Source organism: Elgaria multicarinata, chromosome 9 (genome assembly GCF_023053635.1).
Source record: "Elgaria multicarinata webbii isolate HBS135686 ecotype San Diego chromosome 9, rElgMul1.1.pri, whole genome shotgun sequence".
NCBI classification, from domain to species: domain Eukaryota; kingdom Metazoa; phylum Chordata; class Lepidosauria; order Squamata; family Anguidae; genus Elgaria; species Elgaria multicarinata.
The window spans coordinates 60,360,281-60,380,113 of record NC_086179.1 but is presented as its reverse complement, the minus strand read 5'-3'; the positions used below and the strand labels follow the sequence as shown (position 1 = coordinate 60,380,113).

Genomic DNA, 19,833 nt, shown 5'->3' with positions numbered 1-19,833 from the left:
TTTGTTGCCAGCTATGTCATTTTGGCATTCATATTCATCTCTGGCTTCCTCCCCTTTCTTTTACTATGTTTTGCTGCTGGGAGCAGTGGGAGGAACTGACTTCAGCAGCTGCTCTTGGTGCCCCCCATCCAATTTTCTTTTCACCATGATGTACCAGTTGTTGTATTGGTCTGCAGCATTATGGAAAGAGCAAAAAAGGTGGTGGTCCCCACTGGTGGAATGCTGCTCGCCCTGGGAATACCAAGCCAGGAACAATGCAACATTTGTGCCATTCTGGAAAAAACAAAACAAAATGGTGGTTACTAATAGTAGCTAGCTGCTACTGCCACTGGCTCCAGCAGTATCAAAACATACTATTTTAAAAAGAAAAGAAATAAGTCAGGTTTTGCCAGTGAAGGTAAGACCCACCACCCATGAATGGGAGTTCCAAAGAGGAGTCTCATTTGTACACTCAGCAATCATTTTGGGATGAATAGAAATTCTGCTCAATGAAGCCCATTTGGTTCTCTTTTCCATTCATCCCCAAATAAAGCACATCCCTAATAAAATTCAAAGACAGGGTTAGTTCATTTGAAGCAATTACTAAAGGGGTCTTTGCTGGGTTGGGCCCTTTAGGTCAGTACCTCTCCAGCCACAGTAGATTATCACCATATATTTCTGGCATTCCCAACATTTTCCTAGGCCACAATACTCCCCCCCCCCCATATGTTCCATATATTTTAAAACCATCTCATCTCCTACTCCCCAGTGACCCTGTTCAGACAACATGTTAACCATGATTGTTAAGCGTTTTGAGCTAAACATTATGGCTTAGTGTGTCATATGAACCATTTCTAACAATGGTGTCTATATAACCATGGGGTGACCATATGAAAAGGAGGACAGGGCTCCTGTATCTTTAACAGTTGCATAGAAAAGGGAATTTCAGCAGGGGTCATTTGTATATATGGAGAACCTGATGAAATTCACTCTTCATCACAACAGTTAAAGCTGCAGGAGCTATACTACAGTGACCAGATTTTAAAGAGGGCAGGGCACCTGCATCTTTAACTGTTGTGAAGAAGAGGAAATTTCACCACGTTCTCCATATATACAAATGACACTTGCAGAAATTCCCTTTTCAATACAACTGTTAAAGATACAGGAGCTCTGTCCTCCTTTTCATATGGCCAGCCTACATAACCATGGTTTAAACATGCTCACCAATCATTTGCTGAAAAAGGGTTAGCAACCTAACCATGGCTTAGCGTGATGTCTGAAGGAGCCCAGAGTGTGTGTGTGTCCTTACATCGCGGGGTCTCCCCTCGTCCGGCATGGAAGTTCTGGTAGGTCTAGCAAAGGCCTGTGACTCCTTTAACTTGTTAAACATAAACCTGTTTAAAGGTATGCATATATGTTAAATCATTTTTTAAAATAAATAAACATGAAAAATGCAAATAAACTTAAACCCATGGTTTTAATATCTAGTATTTAGTATCTGTCAGCATACAAATGGTGGTAGTTGAATATTTGAACAATTTTGAGGTTTTAAATATTTTAAATATAACCCTGCCAATGCAATGCAGACCACTATCCCCATGTTGCTGTGGTTGTAAGCAAGTGGTTTGCAATGACACTGCCGTGTAGTTTATTTGGAATCTTGCCGGTTGAGTCAGATGATTCTGAGAGAGTAGTTTATGGTTCTGCATTGCAACCTTGTATCATTGTTCTCTTGCATTGCAGGTTGGTAACTGGAAGGAGGTTGAGAGTAGTACAGAACAATTATGCAGTGTTGTTATTCTAGAGCAGGGCTGTTGAACCTTAGGACCATGGGCCAAAACCTCCTGTGATCCGACCCTAGTCCTCTGGGGTTCTCCTATTTCCCTGGACCCACCCCCTTTCCCTAACTGCTGAGTTTTTGGTGGTTTCCCAGTATAGTTGAGAAGTACCCTACAGATCTTTTGGAGAATTTCCCTTGGAAAACGTTGCATCTGAAACAAAAATCTTCAAGTCTGCTTTTAGAAAATGGTATGAACTACCCACACTCATTTACAAAAAAGCAACTGTAACTAATTTTCAGTGAAGTGTGTATCATTCAGACTTCCAGATCTCTTAAGTTCATGCATGAATAATAATTTTCAGAAAGTCAAACTATCTCTCTTTCCACATTCTGACAATTAGGTTTCTCGTTCCAATAATAAACACATTTCTTCTAACGTTCCATAAAGACCTTTTTTTGCTTTCCTCTCCTTCCTAATGTTTTGATAATATGTTAACTTGTACATTAACATTCTATGCCAAATATTTCTCTATTGATGGTAGTTGTTTCCCCCCAGTTCTTGGCCACTGGTATGCGTGCAGTAATTAACACATTTCTTGCCATTTTACATAATTAACAGTGTAACCCTATACATGTCTTCTCAGAACGAAGTCCCATTGAGTTCAGTGGGGCTTACTCCCAGCTTAGTGGCCATAGGTTTGCAGCCTTAGTCAGTATTATCTTTTCATGTCTGCCTAAGGGAAGAACTGTAGGATTGATTAGCAATTTGTATCACTTCATTTCTTCAACAGTATCAGTTACTCTTTTGCTTTGATTTACCAAGATATAAAGTTTTGTAAGCTTCTCCTTTTTTTACCTTGAAATACTTTGCTACAAACATTTGAATGTTAAATTCGGTGAAGTATAAGAAATACTTCTTTCCATCCTCAAAAAAGTTGGTCTAATTGGGATTTTTAAAATATAAAGGACAAAGTAAGTGCCTTTATTTTTAGCTGTGGGCAATGGAATAAAATTGCCCTAGGCAACACTGCTCATTAAATAATGACATTTTTTATGGACTAGATGTCAGGAATCCAGTAACAGCCAACTTGACTAGCCTAATAAGCAGAGGAAAAATAGAGAAGGACAAATTAATAACATTAAAATTATTTTAAAAACTTGTGGTATTTGCTGGCTAAGTGGGGTGGTGGTGGCTGTAGCTCAGTGGTAGAGCACATGCTTTGCATACAGAAGGTCCCAGGTTCAATTCCTGGCTTTTCCAGGAAGAGAAAGAAAAACATTGGCTTGAAACACTGCTAGTTACTGCTGATAGTACTGGGCTAGACAGGCCAATGGTCTGACTCATCATAAGGCAGCTTCCTATTTTCCTATAAAGCCTGACAAATTTATGATGACATAGGTTTTCATGACATAGGTTTTCAACCTCGAGGCAACAATGGATGAAGGCCAAGGCACCACAGTACAGAGAACAGCTCCAATAGTGCCCCCAAATAGTGTCCGCAACAATGTAGGAACAAAGCCAGACTATAAAACACATGGTCTTCAATGTCTATATACTAATGCCCAGAGCATGGGAAACAAACAGAACGAACTTGAACTCTTATTACATGAAGGCAAATACGACTTGATAGGTATAACTGAAACTTGGTGGGATGACTCCCATGACTAGAATATAGCAATTGAAGGATATAACTTGTTCAAAAAGAACAGAAGAAATAGAAAGGGAGGTGGAGTTGCACTATATGTTAAAAATACCTATCCCTGCACAGAAATACAGGCACTAGTTGAGTTTAGCCTGCCCAGTTGCAGTGTTTTATAAATGATTTCCTCTGATATTACATTGTTCACACATGCTGTAAATTAAGTAGTTTAAGACTACTTAAACATGCTGTAAATGTACTAATTTGATATAATAATTAACATATGAATGGACCTTAGTATCTAAAACATGAACCAAGAAGGGTCTTAATCCAGCAGTGGATGAGGCTATGGACACAAAGCAGGACCAAGAATAGAGAAAGCAAAGTGGGCAGGCCAGATGTAGTTTTTACCAATTTGTACATTTTTCTATCAAGCATATAAAATCCAGCTCAATCGAAGGCATGTCAGGAGTAAGCCCGAGTGCAACAGCTTTCATGCCTGCAAAGGACAGCTCAAATGCCTTTAAATACCCTTTTTTTCTTTGATCACTGATAACAACAGAAAAGGCTAGCAGGCCAGAAGGGGGATTTCTATGGGCAGGAGGTTCCCCATGCCTGATCTAAATAGTCCTTAAGTGTATAGACTGAGACCAGTTAGCTTCATTCTACCACTTAAGGGTAGGAATGTCAAAGGAATTGGGTTGGAGGGGATGGAGCTCAAAGAGCGTCTTAGACCGCCCCCCAACTCCATTCAGTCTTCTACCATGAGTTAGGCCAGCTGGCAGAATTTCCATATTATTATTGTTTTGCATAAAAATTCATTTCCACAAATTACAGTCAAAAATTGTGTAATTCGTGCAAAATATGGCCATAAATTTTGTAATTTGCACAAACTGCATAATTTACACAAATTACAGCTGAGGCACATGCACACACAAAAAAGGAGGGGCTAGAAGTCCCAGGAACTTGGGGAAACCTCAAGTTCTGTTTTAAAACTCAGCCATTTCTCACAGCTATTTCATGCCCAATCCCACATCATACAGACTTTATGGAAGCTGTTTGGGTTAATGAAAAATAGGTCCTAACTATGAGATTAACCAAACTATAGCTAGAATCTTTTTTTCTGATTGGTGGCAAATAGACCCACTGATTAGGTCCACATACAATAAGGGCAGGATCAAACACCGTGGTGGCACTAGCAGAAAGGAACATTCTCTCTGGCTGCCCCATTTGCTTGGAATGCTCTTCCAGAGCAACTACATACCACAAGTTCCATTGTAGATTTTAAAACGTGTTTGAGAACTCATTTGCTTTCAATAGCTTTTGATATTTTAGCTTGATTTATTGTTATTATTATGATTTTTCTCTTATTTCTGCTTTGTGAACCCCTTCCCCCCCCTTTCATATGTTTTAATGTGATTTTAGATTGTAAGCCTCTAGGCAGGGTATCACTGTTTTATTTGTATATTTTGTACAGCACCAAGTACAGTGTTGGTGCTATATAAATAAATAAATAAATAAATAATGAGTAGAACAGGAAGCTAGCACTTTCTAGTGCAACCAGAAACTAGTCCCAATTAGTGCTTCCAGAAGGGGACAAATCAGCAGAGCTCCTGGAGAAGAGCTCCACTGACCCATCCCATTCCAGAAGTGTTAATTTGTAATTACAAATTCAGTGAAGAAGACTGGGGAAACAGCAGTGCCTTTTACATATCTGGCCAGAAATGACCCTCATTTGAAAGAGAGATCTTTTTCAGAACGGCTTAAGCCATTTGACTGAAGTGTTGATTTGAACAAGCTAGTTGTAAAGGATAAGTAAGGAGCAATTTTGTATGGTGCAAATTTGCACAATCCATTATTCCAAATTCCCAGGCGCCTCAGTTCCCATAGCCACATGGGTTTCACTATCAAGTTTTCTGCCTGTATGCTTTGTAGAGTAACTTGCTTCTAACCTCCATTTTGGCAATTTAATTTGCTTCAGCAACTGTTAAATATTGCTCAAAGAAGGGGAAATTGATATGGTAAGGCATTGATCAATGTTACCTCAGGAGATTACATAACTTACATATTTTATATTTATAAAACTTTTAGTTAAAAAAGGCTCAGTCTGTGATTTCTTATTTGAAAGTATGGATTTGAACACGGTACAATGGCAAAGATTTCCTTAGACAGAAAGCTTGATGTCTCTCAAAAGTGGAAATTAAATATTGAAATGTAAAGCATTTGTATATACTTAATTAAGCAATTCCGTATGTGGTTGAATGGGAAGAGAGATAAAATGAAAGTATGTGAAACCAACATTGACAAAGTCCCAGGGAGATGATGCACAGTTAGCCATCACCATTCTTTGGGACCTCTCTGTCAGAAAACAATGGATCTATTTAAGAATAGTTCTGCAAATATCCACCAGGCCCTGGTGCTGTGATATCCACTGCTTATTTGTTTATGTATTTGTTATGCTTATAACCTACCTTTGCCCAGAACATGCTCAAGACATCTGACTACAGTAAAATCCACAATTTAATAACAAAACAATAACCCAATCTGCATAGGAAAGAGGGAAACAGGAGAAGACCGCCTCAGGCACCTGCTCCAGATGTGCTTCCCCCCCCCCCGCAGGGCTATTACTGCCATCTCCCCTGAGGGAAATGTCCCAGAAGAGAGAGGCAGGAGGCCAAGCAAAGGCCATCTCAGCCTGCTCCAGCTGGACTGCCCCTCCTTCGCCCCACAGGGCTGCCCTGTGAGGCAGGTTCTGAGAGAAAGAGGGAGGGAGGAAAAGACCATGTCAGGCCCCTGTCCCAGTTCTTCTTCTCCCCCTCTCTTTGCACACCATCATTATCACCAGCTACCCTATGGAAAACATCCTTATTAATTGTTAATTTTTTATATTATTTATTGTGATTTTATTAATATATGCCACTTGTAAGCTACCTTATAAGGATTAATACCTTGAAATATGGGATATTGATATTAACAACAAGAAAACACTAAAGCCATTTAAAAATCACATCAAAGCAGACCACTCAAGCTGGCTAACAATAATAAAATCAAGATTAAAACAAAAATGTAATTAAAACAATCATTAAACAAATTAAAAGCACAATTAAAAACACAATAAAAGACATAAACTTCACCCAACCAGTTAAAAATACACTCACACCCTTCAACAGCAGGCCAACTTTTATGCCAGAAATGGCAGCAGTTTAAAAACAATTGTTATTACTTTCTCTCTCTTTTCTCACTCGTGGCAGTTTTTCTATACAAATATGACAGGCTTTGCCAAGTCATGCTGTCTTTTACTGATTCAGAAATTTCCTCACTATTGAACAAGTTTTAAGGTGGGGGTTTTAAACTAAATTTTAATTTTTAAAAAACATCACCAACACAGACATCACATATATATATATATATATATATATATATATATATATATATATATATACACATACATACATACATACATCATTACAATAATAATAATAATAATAATAAAAAAAAGAAACATCAAACTACTGCTACATACATATTGAATAAATGTTGAGTACATATATGTTGAATAAGTATTACCTATACTTTATCATACTACAACATAATCATTCTTAACATAAAAGTGCACCCCCCACCTCGGGATCTATTCCTGAGTCCAAAATCTGATCGTTTCTTCTGCTGGCGGTTTCCCACTTCCCTTAGTAAACACAAATATTAGGAACTGTTTCCAGATTCCTTCAAACTCATTTATTTTAGTTACGCCTTTTCTCCACTTAATATTACATGTCAGTTTATCATTAATGGCTATATCCCATACTTCTTTGTACCATTCTTCAATCACAGACATCACATATAGTACATACAAACAAAGGTGTACATGAAACCACTATACTTACAATAAAAACATTTAAGGGTTAGGGTTAGGGTTTTAAGTATGACTGCTTTCTGGATGTTGGTATAGATGTATTTTGGTAGGCCTAGGCCCTTTCTACACCTAAGCAAAATGGAGGGACTGTCCCTGCCTGCTCCCAGGATCCCCTGTGTGTCAGGGATGATCCCAGGACGATACCGGGGGGGGGGGGGGGAAGCAGGTACAGAAATGTCCCTAGTTTCTGAAGGTTTTTATTCTGTTTTATTCGATTTTGTCTGTTCATTGCTCAGAAATTTTGAATGGGGAGCACTATATAAATATTGTAAGGGGGAATAAAAGGTTTTCTGTATAGTTTTTTGATGAGATACCAGTGACTGATGTGACTAACAGAATAATTTTAACTTCTTCCTGTTTCAATAGTTCTTTAACTTCTATAGCCAGTGGTGTATATTTTTTCTCTTTTCCTTTTCTATGTTGTTGTTATTATTCATTTGTATCCCACTTTTTCCCCAATACTGGGATTCAAGGCAGCTTTACAAAAAGAAAACATATGCAATTTAAATATATAATTAGAAATATACAAAAGTTAAAAATATATTTAAACCCAATGTAATATTAAAATGTTTAATTTTAATTAAAATGTACCTAGGAAGGTTGTGGGCTCTTCCACACTAGAGGCATTCAAGAGGCAGCTGGACAACCATCTGTCAGGGATGCTTTAGGGTGGATTCCGGCATTAAACAGGGGGTTGGACTCGATGGCCTTGTAGGCCCTTTCCAACTCTGCTATTCTATGATTCTATGATTCTATGTTTAAAACATTTAAAATTTAATTGATAATTATTATTTTTTTAAAATCATTAAAATCATCAAAGAAATTAAAAGCACAATTAAATTATTATTGTTATTATTTATTTATATAGCACCATCAGTGTACATGGTGCTGTACAGAGTAAAACAATAAAATAGCAAAACCCTGCCGCATAGGCTTACATTCTTATAAAATCATAATAAAACAATAAGAAGGGGGCACCAAACAGGCACAGGGTAGAGTAAAACTAACAGTATAAATTAAAATTAAATTTTAAATTAAAAAATACAGATGAAAACACAGAACAGCAGAGAAACACAAATCAACTCAGCATGCCAAGCTCCTGTTTAAATAAAAAGGCTTTTGTCTGCTGGCAGAAGGCCATCAACAATGGGGCAAGACAAGCACTCCTTGCTAGGGAGTTCCAAGATCTGGGCACAGCCACTGGAAAAGCCCTTTCTCAAGTTCCCACCAAATGTACAGCCAATATGGGCAGAACAGAAGGAAGAGACTCGACAAATTCATTGGCTGCTAGTTCTGATGGTTATATGCTACCTCCAGCAGGTAGTATAGCTGTTCTTGTGTGCTGTGCAAACCAGGCAGGAGGGTGCTGTTGCAGTCATGTCCTGCTTGTGAGTTTCCCATGGGCAGCTGGTTGGCCACTGTGTGAACAAAATGCTGGAGAAGACGGACCCTTGGTTTGATCCAGCAGGGCTCTTATGTATGCCACTTCTGATCAGTGGTATCAAAAGATACTTAAAGATCTGCTCGGCCATGTGTTGCATATTAGTCTCTAGGTACAATCACAGAGTAAAACCCAAAGTATTAGAACATTTCAAGAGGTCTTTATTCAACATGGAACCAGATGTTTTGAACTAGGTCATTACTTTGTACTGAGTCAGACCATTGGCCCAACTCACCCACTGTTATTTGCTCTAACTGGCAGCAGCTTTCCCAGGCAGAAGATTTTCCGAGCCCTGGTACCTGATACCCTTTGCCTGTATATGCTGGGGATTTGACCTGGAATCTCGGCTATTCCTCCCATGGATGACAGACATGCTGACTCAGCATGCTACACCTCCATGAGCCAGATATCGGCTGCCCCGATCCCTGTGCTGATTGCTGCTAGGCCAAATGTGTGAATAGTAATCAGCACTGGGAAATGACAGTGATTACTCCAACCAGAAATGGTAACTCCAGAATCCCAGGACAATAGGGACCAGGTTTGGTGCTGCCATTTCTGGGAAAAGTAGGAACTGGATATTTACTTAACTTTATTTATTATTTCTTCCTTGAGCCATGGGCCCTTCGCATATATAACAGCTAAGACAAAATAAGACAAATTGCACCATAAAACAAGATCTAAAATGCTCAAGCTAAAATAGATTCACAATACATTATGTAAATTCATTTAAATTAAAATATACCCATTGTTAAAAAGGATAATTATAGTTTGAAAATTAAAACAGCTAAAGAGGCCATTAAGTCAGTGCATCCCCAGAACGATCAACTGCATTGTCAGAGATAATTTTTTCCCAAATTTTTGATGCTGCCAAAGCAAAAAGAGAGACTTTATAGGTTACAGTAAAATCTAAATCAGACAAAAGATAAAATCTCTTCTCTGGGACAGTATTACCATGAAGACAAGATAGAACCCAGAAATTTAAACCTTGGTTCAGAATATAAGGGGAAAGATAGCAAATAATGTGGCAAGTCTTCAATCTCTGGTGTGCCACAAATGCAAAAGTGTTGAACTAAAGGAGTTTTGGAGTATCTCCCACCAATCATAGCTGTTGGCATAGTTTGGAAATGAACAGCTGTAAACACTTGCCTGAGTTTTAGTGATGTAAACTTTGTCAGATAGGCAGCTCTTTGGTGATCATATTTGTAGCGCCTGTACCATTTTGACAATTTTGACTTATTAATAGCCAGTCTGTCCGGAGAAACACTGTGACCAAAAATACTTTCACAAAGCCTGTCTTTTGAATTCAAAGTGGGAAATACATCAAAAGATGTAAAATAGAATTGAAACAAATTATGAGATTCCAGTCAGAAATGTTAACTCCGGAATCCCAGGACAACAGGGGACGAGGTTTGATGCTGCTATTTCTGGGAAGAGCAAGAGCTGGATTTCACTCATCATAGCAGGGATCAAGGGAACATAATGTACAGTATGTGCACCCTTTATATTACATCCTTTCCACGTAGAACTTGGAAACTGGTTTCCTGAGCAGGGACCAAAAGCTGTGTATTTAAGAGCAAGGCATTGATAGCTTCAGACCACATGGGAGCAGTGTTTTCCAACTGACTTTTACTATCCAGAATGATTACTAAATAACAAATCTTAAAGGACTTGGGATCAAGATACCTGAGGGAGCGCCTTCTCCCTTGCCAACCTGCCCAGTCACTGAGGTCATTGGAGGGCATGTTCCTGGTGGTTCCACATAGATCTATGGCCCATTTGGAATCCACCAGGAGAAGAGCCTTTAGTGTGGTGGCCCCTTCTCCTTAGAACTCCCTGCCCCTAGAGGCAGGCAGGCAGGCAGGCACCAACACTAGGCTGCTTCCGGCAGCCTAAAGTCTAAAAGACAGGAGTCTAAAAGACTCCTGAAAACAATTCTATTTTGAGAAACCTTCCTCAACTCAATTGACTAGCCACTGTTTTTTTTACTGCTCCTTTGTTTTAAATTGATCAAATTTAATTTGCCTTTTTAGTTTTCTTTCTTTTTACTGTTTATACCTATATACACTGCTCTGGAATTTATTTTAGATATGGAGCAGTATCTATATATTGTAAATAAATAATAAATAAAATATGACACTTAGAACTCTAAACAGTTTAGCCTGGATGTCACAGGTGACATCCAGGCCAAATATTTACATTATTTTCTTTAATATTCTTAAAGGAGTCCAGTTAACCACATAGCTGAAGAGCCTAAGTGCCTATTTTTCTCATTGACTAATTCAGCAATTGGCATTTTCTAGAACATCTAGGTTCTGAGAGAATAAATCCATTTTTGCCTCCATTCGTGACAGGACTCCCAGCACGGCTCAAGGTGGCAGCTTCTTCAACCTTTAAGGAGTCTGACGTCATCAGCCTCGTTTAGAATTTCCTAGACAGACATTTGTGCCATTTGAATTTTAACAGTTACATCTTTTCAGTTCCTGGCATGTAGAAGGTGACATGACAATTGAAAAAACAGCACACTTATTTATTTGTAAATAATAAATGAATTTCAGTTTATTTATAGCTGAGATTATTAATTGGTTTTCTTTGCCTGGTTAAATGGCAAGTTTAAGAAGGACTTGTTCAGTGTGGCTCTTAGTTTGTTCTAGGGATGTCTGGCATTTGAAAATCTGGCCCTTTTGAGGCCTGATGGATTCCCGCTAAACACCCAGCTCTACTTGCATTTGCAAGCTGCGTTGTGAGTTTTCCCCAAAACCCAGGAACTTTGGGTGGTTTCTCCACTGTGAATAGAAAGTTGTGCCAGTTGCAGCTTCAATTTGCATAATTTGCACAAATTCTGGCTGCAATTTTCTTAATTTGCATACACTGTGACTGTAAGATGCGTAATTTATGCAAACTGTGCTCACAAATTATGCAAGTTATGGCTGCAATTTGCGCAAATTAAACCAATTATGGCCAGAATTTGTGTAAATAACACAAATTGCAGCTTCAATTTGCACAACTATTTATGAAAAAAAGAAACAAATTGGGAACTCTGCAAGCTGGCCTAATCCATGAGCTGGACCGACTCAGGAAAGCAAAGCAAAGTCTAGGGGGCTGAGCTGATAAAAGACCCTAGATGCATTCCTCTGGCATCTCTGGTTTGCAGTCAGAGTAACAAGTGAGGTGACTAGGAGTCAGGAGATCTAGGGTCTAGTTCCCACTCAGCCATGGATGCTCACGGGGTAACTTTGGGCTGTCACAGACTCTCAGCTCAACCTACCTCACGGGGTTGTTGTTGTGAGGAAAAAATAGAGAGGAGGAGGATTACGTATGCCGCCTTGGGTTCATTGAAGGAAAAAAGGTGGGATATAAATGCAATAAATAAAATAAATAATCCCCAGCGCCTGCAACTTTTAAATGCTTCCTCCTGATCTACAGAGGTTTGGTTTTTGAGAGTTGCGTGTCACTGCGTGAAGCACTCTCACAATGCCAATTCTGCAAACCTGTATTCAATCCATGCACTTATTATTTATTTATTTATTTATATAGCACCATCAGTGTACATGGTGCTGTACAGAGTAAAACAATAAAATAGCAAAACCCTGCCACATAGCCTTACATTCTAATACATTCTCACTTATGTAAGAGCACTGGGAAATCACGACAAAACACACACACACACACACACGTACACACTCACAGTGGTCTATATATACGTTAACAAACTCATCTTTGCTCAGCATCCCTATATCATGTAACAAAATATACTGGGAGAGTTCTTGCTTGAGAGTTGTTTATAAAATATATATTCTGTTGTAAAAAAAATCAATATAGCTTTTTTGCACTGGAAGAATCTTCTGATAGCTGAGCAATATCAAGGCATTCAATTTTCCTTTGAAACTGAGACAAAATAATGAGAAGAATGTGCCCATATTTTTGCTCTGTGTAATTATATGCTGTCTACCCACAATTGTGAAAATAGGAAAAGCAATAGATAGAACCTCAGATAGATTAAAATGCCAGTAAAGCTCAGTATATTAACAGCATCAGCGAAGGTCCCCTCGTTGTCAAATACACTCTCTTCTTCTTTCCTTTGTCCCTTGTTTCTTTTTGCCTTAAAAAGCCATAACACAAAAATGACATCTTTCAATGGATGTTTTGAAATTATTGGAACAACAAATACGATATAAACTGTGACATGTGTAGATCAAAGTACTTTATTCATGCCGTGGCTTTATGTTGAAGATTATACTATCTATTTATTGTAATGCAGTCAATGCTACAGCAGAGTCGCCCATATGATGGTGTTTCAGTAGCCTATTGTGCTATAGTGCACTCATATCCTTTTCTTGTGAATTAGATTAGCTTGCCTTGTGATGGACCTTGGCTCTAATTTATGGTTTGCTTTATATATAATAGTTTCCATGGTACAGATGTAAGCCCTTTCTCTTGCTAATTGACAAATCCTCATGCATTTCAATGGAGTGACACCTGGCTCTTTGGCAAGAGGAAGGGAAGGGCTTTAAAAACATCATCATCATCATTATCATCATCATCATCATCATCATCACCATCATACAAAAAACCAACAACCACTCACATGACAATTTTACATCTGAACACAGCAAATATTTTTGAGCATTACAGCTTTCCCGTTACCTATCAGCATTCACTTTTTGTGCCCAACGTAACATACATTTGATTGCATTAACTACAGAGATAGTGAACAATGAAAAATGGGGTTACCAGAAGACTGCATTAAAATGTAGCTGGCATACATTTAAATTGCATTAGAACTTCCTTCAGCAGCAGCAGCTTACTCTAAGACATGTGGCTAAGGTTGAGCATATTACAGAAGCTTCCTCCTTTCCCTGCTGTTGATTAAACTTTCTCCTTGAAATAGTTTGAATGGGTTGACCTCCAGAGCACGTCTCTTTGCTAACCCTCTTCTTCCCTTCCCTTTTTCCTCTTATAAGAAACATATTTTTTGTTTTGTTTTTCTGGTGCTTAGTTGTTTTTTCCCCCTTAGGTAGATAGAACTGAGCTTATTTTAATTCTGAATTCACCTGAAATAAATAGAATGTGAGATGCCTTTCAATGCACTTTTTTTTTAATGAAGGCTCTTGATAATAGGTTACTAGGCTAGCACATAGAGAGCCTTTGCTAAATGTAGAGGGGCTTTGGAGATTTTTCTCCAGGCTGTACTGGCCGATAAGCCACTACCCCTCTTAAATCTCAAAGGACCTGAGGGATAGTGGTCAGGAAAGGAAATTGGAAGAGCCCTACTCTGTGCATGGAAGCATAAGAGAATCCCAGCTATGAAGAATACTAAGCTATGAAGAGGCAACTGAAGAGACCACAGAGAAGGGAGGTTCACATGATTAACTCTCACATATTCACAAATGGAGGTTGGGGGAAGCAAGATTGTTCCTCTTGGCCATGCCCTTCCGTGCCCAGGCATAGAGGCTCTTTTTCAAACAGATCTAGATGTCTCCTCCCTTTTCCCTCCTGTTTGCACTGACTGTGGCAAGGTTTGACAGCTCTTTTGACAACTGTCACATATAGCTGTGGCTAAGGCAAAGCGGAGTGGAGCAAACAAAGGGGGCGGAGTGCACTTTTCTACAAAAAACTGTTGATGGGTCTAGGGCTAGTGGGGATTCTTCTCAGGGCACCCCCAAGGTTCCAGGCAACTCAGAAACCCCTGGGATGATCTTGCTAAGGAGGTGATCTACACCCCTTTCCCACATAGTTCAACTGTCAAAGGCTGTCAAACCAGCCTCTGTACTGTGTAGCTTTGCCTACCTTGTATGTTTGACAGCTTAAAACATACAAGGGTCCAGGCAAGGCAAGCCTGTATATTTCTGACTGTCAGCATTGCAACTCCAAAATTGTGATTACATTTTTTAAAGGCCGTTTGTACACATTCCACATTTTGGGGAAAATATCTCTCTCTCTCTCTCTCCCTCTCTCTCTCTCTCCCTCTCTCTCTCCTTACCCTGTTTTTACACACATACACACAAAATAAAAATTTCAAAAAGCTCCATTCACAATCAGGAGCATGATTGGAGTAGAAACAAGGGATTTGATGTCAGACAAGGCGGGTTCTACAGGCAAGACCCCTGGGATACCAGGCAAAGCTATGCAGCGGACTGTGGGGGGAGGAGGAAAAATCAAGCCATGGAAATCCCAATCATCCATCATGTGCACAAACCATGCACTGTGGGTTGTTCACTAAACAACCAACAGTGTGTAGCTTGTCAACCATGATGGGTTGTCGTGTTGTGCGAACGTGCCCAATGTGAATGCCACACTTCACAAATGATTGGATACATAATTTTTCTTTCCTGCGTGAAATGGCCATTATTCGTTGCTTAACAGAAAAGTCTGTTTTTCTTGAGTCTTTGTTTTGTGTTGTTTTTAAAGCTACTCTTTTCTTTTTAAAAAAGAAGAGAACTCTGATTTCAGCACACACCCAGAACTGCTACAGTATGCATATCTGGCTTTTACAAAATCCTACCAATATTTCATGTGAGGTTTTGGAGATTTATTTTTCCTACTTCTAAAAGGACACTGCTTTTCTGGCCTGGCTCTAGGGGAGCTCCTGTTCCAGGCAAGCCATCTGACTGCTGGCAAACAGATACTGTTTCTTCCTCCACAACCCTAATCCCTTTACTCCAGATGATGGTTTTCTTACAGCAAGGCAGATGGTGCTAGTACAACCACCATTCCTTTGTGTGCAAGAAATTGTAGGAAGCAGCTTTATGTGTGCAAGAAGTACTGGTGGGGAGCAACTGGATGCAGAGACAACGCAGAGACTAATAGCCAAAAGCATCATAGCAAAAAAAAAACATGCCAAAAATTACATATTCTAGAAGACTCAAAGCTGCATCAGAGAGCCGAAATAGACATTACTTTAAATCTATGTCCAGCAACTATGTCTTTCATTCATTTTTACTCTACAGTAGGCTCAGTGGGACTAATCTAGAACTTAAAAGCCCCTCAACCCCCACACTAGGATCCTGATCTGGATTGGAGGCCATGCATCAACTTTAGATTAAAAATTAAAACAGACATAGCTGCTAGACACAGATTTAAAGAAATGCCTGTTTTAGCCCATCGGGTCTGGTAGTAGAAGAGAATGTAGACATAGCAAAAAAAATATTCAGCCTGGTAGAATACTGAAATATATTTTATCTCTCCATACTTATATATTATCTCCCATATAAAGACCACAGAAAGGAGAGAGCATGTTACACTGATGGTGATGCTTATTCATTTATCTACCTATCCGAAAGGTCACTGAGTGAAATCCATTGGAAACCTATTCAGTCACAAATTCAGTCACGGAATCATTGTGAAAAGAGATACCAGCGCAAAGCTCATGAGAGAAGAGGCAATCTTTGGTTAATTAATAGGGATTCCACTTCCTCCATGGCAAAGCCTGAGGGGAAGAGGAGGTTGCTGGAGGCACAAAGAGAAAGCAGCTGCTTCTAACATTTGAAGAGCCCTGTTGGATTAGACCAAAGTTCCATCTAGTGGGCTCCCCCACAGTAGCCAAGCCCTCTGGGAAGCTCCCAAGGCATGAAGCCAGTACCACACTCCTGTTGTTGATCTGGGTACCAGCAACTGGGACTCAGAGGCATACTGCAGCAGAAACTGGTGGCTGCATATAGCCAGCCATATCAAGTAGCTATTGATAGATTTAGGATGGGATCCTATGTAGGGTGACCATATGGAAAGGAGGATAGGGCTCCTGTATCTTTAACAGTTGTATAGAAAAGGGAGTTTCAGCAGGCGTCATTTGTATGCCTGCAATACCTGTGGAAATTCCCTCTTCATCACAACAGTTAAAGCTGCAGGAGCCCCTGCCCTCTTGACTAGATACAAAAGAGGGCAGGGCTCCTGCAGCTTTAACTGTTGTGATGAAGAGGAAATTTCACCAGGGGCTGCATGCATAACAATAACACCTACTGAAATTCCCTTTTCTATACAACTGTTAAAGGTACAGGAGCCCTGTCCTCCTTTCCATATGGTCACCGTAATCCTATGCATGTTTAGTCAGGAAAAAGTCCTACAGTTCCCAGGATTCCCCTGTCAGTCAGCCATGCTGGCTGGAGCATGCTAGGAGTTGTAAAATGTTTTTTTCTGTCTAAAAATTGCAGGATTGCACCCTTAGTCTTCCATTAATTTATCTAATACCCTTTTAAAGCCCTTTAAGCTAGTGGCCATCATATCCCATGGCAGCGATTTCCATACATGATTTACACACAATACGAAGAAGTCCTTGTTTTTGTTGAATCACCTGCCAATCATTTTCATGGGATGGTCCCAAGTGTTGTTATACTCAGAGAGGGAGACAAGCTCTGTCCATCCACTTTCTCCACAGCTCACATGATTTAAAAACAAACATACAAACCTCTATCATATCCCCCATGAGTTTGCTTTCCCCCTCTAAACTAAAAAGCACAGGTTGTTGTAGCCTGGCCACAATAGTGCTCCAGGTAGCTTATTTTGGTTGCCCCTTTAGACACTTTTCCCAGCTCCGCAACAGCCCTGTTTGGGCATTCTTCTTACCATGTATAATCAACTTGTGAGGAGAGAGAGAGTGCTCTAGCTGCACCTCCTCTGTTGCCATATCCCTCATCCTCTGCTCATGTCTAAAGAGGAGAACCTTCTGTATCCATGGAAACAGATGCAGAACCCTCAGGGGTCTTAATTGTACGGAGAGCCTCCACAAATACAGGAATCTCTCCTCTTCAGATAGTCACTCTCCTTGAGTAGAGGGCAATGAACATGACAGTGGAAGGGGCTGCAGCTGGAGCACCCCTTTTCCTCATGCATTGATTATACACAGTAAGAAAAAATGCCTGAATAGGGCTAATATCCTTCTCAGACGTGGTGACCTGACCTGTGCACAGTATTCCAACAAACTAACATGGAAACTATTAATACATGAAACAGGGCTTTGTCAGTAGTGTTTATACTGCTTTACTTAGCACCCATTTTCAGTTAGTCCAATTGAAATTGGGTTGGCACCACTGTGGTTCTTTTGAGACACTGGCCTTTGCTCGACCTTCTGCATATACCAGGATGGAGGAGGGGTGATCTCGCGTTGTGAATAACGCGAGATCCCGCCCTCGTTTACACATCAGGCGAGGCGACCTCAACAAGAGAGACGTTGCACCCGCCATTTTTAAAACTTTTAAAGGGTTGGCTGTGCACGAGCGATGAAAAGTAAGTATTTTTTAAAAAAGATTGATTCCACCGCTCCCCCCCTCCCCCAATGGGCGCAGCACTCCTGGGGAGCGCTGCACCCTGTGCATGGCTCCCAGCTCTGCGCAAGTAATGGGCCACACACTCGCGGTCTCGGGAAAAAGTGGGGCCAAAGGGGTAGGCTATATCCTGGGGCCAGGGAGGGTTGATCCCTGCCTGAGCCCGGGATCCCCTGTGTGTCATCTGGATGCACAGGAACAATCCCGGGTATCACCCCGGAATGTAGCCTGGTCTAGCAAAGGCCACTGTTTTAAATTTTAGCTTTCTGAAAAATTAATTCTACACATCATCTCTATTCAAACAGGACTTTCAGTAGTGTTTCGCATGCTCTCCTGAATAAACACTAGTTTGTAAATGTATCTTAGATTATTTAGTTTCATTTTTTATGTGAAAAATGTATAGTGTTTTCCAAAACAAAGTAATTTACAAGATGCAAGGACAGATGAAAAGAACGTGGAACGTGGTATTAATGTCTCAAAGAAAGTTTAGCTGTGTATCAAAGTGCCTTTCTCTTTCCATTTCTGTTTATCAAAAGGTTTGGGGGTTATTGAGGGATTCTTTTCTTTTTTGCAAAACATCATTTTAGGTTGAGCCATTATTTCTTTAAAAGATTTTTCATGGCAGTGAAATGTATGTGTCTGCACTTTAGAAATGCCACTTCTGTCATCTGCCACAAAACATTCTAGAGTTTACAACATATTTTGGCTGGCTCTTGAAAACATACATTTTGTTTTAATCTATACACAACGTCAATTAGTGTTCAGGTCAGTAAGTGGTAAGACATTCATGGAATCCATCATTTTGGGTTTAGGAGTACACAGAATATAGGCTTACTAATGGAATGGAAATAATGCCTGGAACCTCTCCAAAACAGTCAAAGTCTCAATGGAACAATTAAATGTGTATGAATAATGTTTGCAGTGAAGTTCAAACACATCAGCCTGAGGCTTATATTTTGGGTTTTAATTTATTCACTGTTTTTTTCTCTGTGCAACTGTTGGATGGTCAAAAAACATTTTGGAGAACTGTGCCTGTTGCATCGTGTATATAAATTCTGACTGACATATACAGCAGTAGTTTATTATTTTTAATCACTATTTCAGGAGACAGAAATAGATTCTGAAGTAGGGAATGCACGATTTAACATTGAAGGAAAGAGAAGCTTTATTCATTAGTACATTTAGTGTTAGTAACTCATTCAGGCTGGAATCCTATACATGCAATACAGTTTGAAGCCAGGGTGGAGTAAGTCAGGTCCATTTGCTAGTCAATAAATAAAGTGGAGGGGATGATTTTTGATGAAACATTTCCACTCAGAACATGGCTGGGTTCACACAACACGTTAACCCACATTCAGTGGTTGAATGTGGGTTGTTGACCCTTGGCTTGTTTATTGAACCATGGGTTAGTGTGTTGTCTTGTGGCGATACCCACCTTTCTGTCCCTTAGGCATGTCTGAATTTGTATGTCTAGTGAGTGTGGAATATTTGACTGAGTGGGTGTGGCTAGTGATGCTGTGAGAAAGGGGGAGGGAGGAGTATATGTGAACCGCCCAGAGAGCTCCGGCTATTGGGCGGTATAGAAATGTAATAAATAAATAAATAAATAAATAAATATAAATAGTTTGGCTGAGGGGATTGTAGTTTAGGTTGGGCTTGTCTTGTCTGATCCTGATTATTATGCTTGCGGAGTGTCTGAGGCTTGTGCTTCTTGAGAGTGTTTGGTGTGTGAGGAGTGAGAAGAGGTAGGACTTTAAGGGACTTGGGATTGTTGCGTTAAATATAAAAATAAGCTGGTTTGATCTAAATTGAAATACCAAAGT

General features: G+C 39.8%; 1 protein-coding gene across 1 annotated transcript in view; it reads left to right on the top strand.

The window, feature by feature from the left end:
• The window catches only part of TMEM117 (transmembrane protein 117), a 244,784-nt gene that overhangs the window by 147,214 nt on the left and 77,737 nt on the right, over positions 1 to 19,833 (top strand). The window lies entirely within an intron of this gene.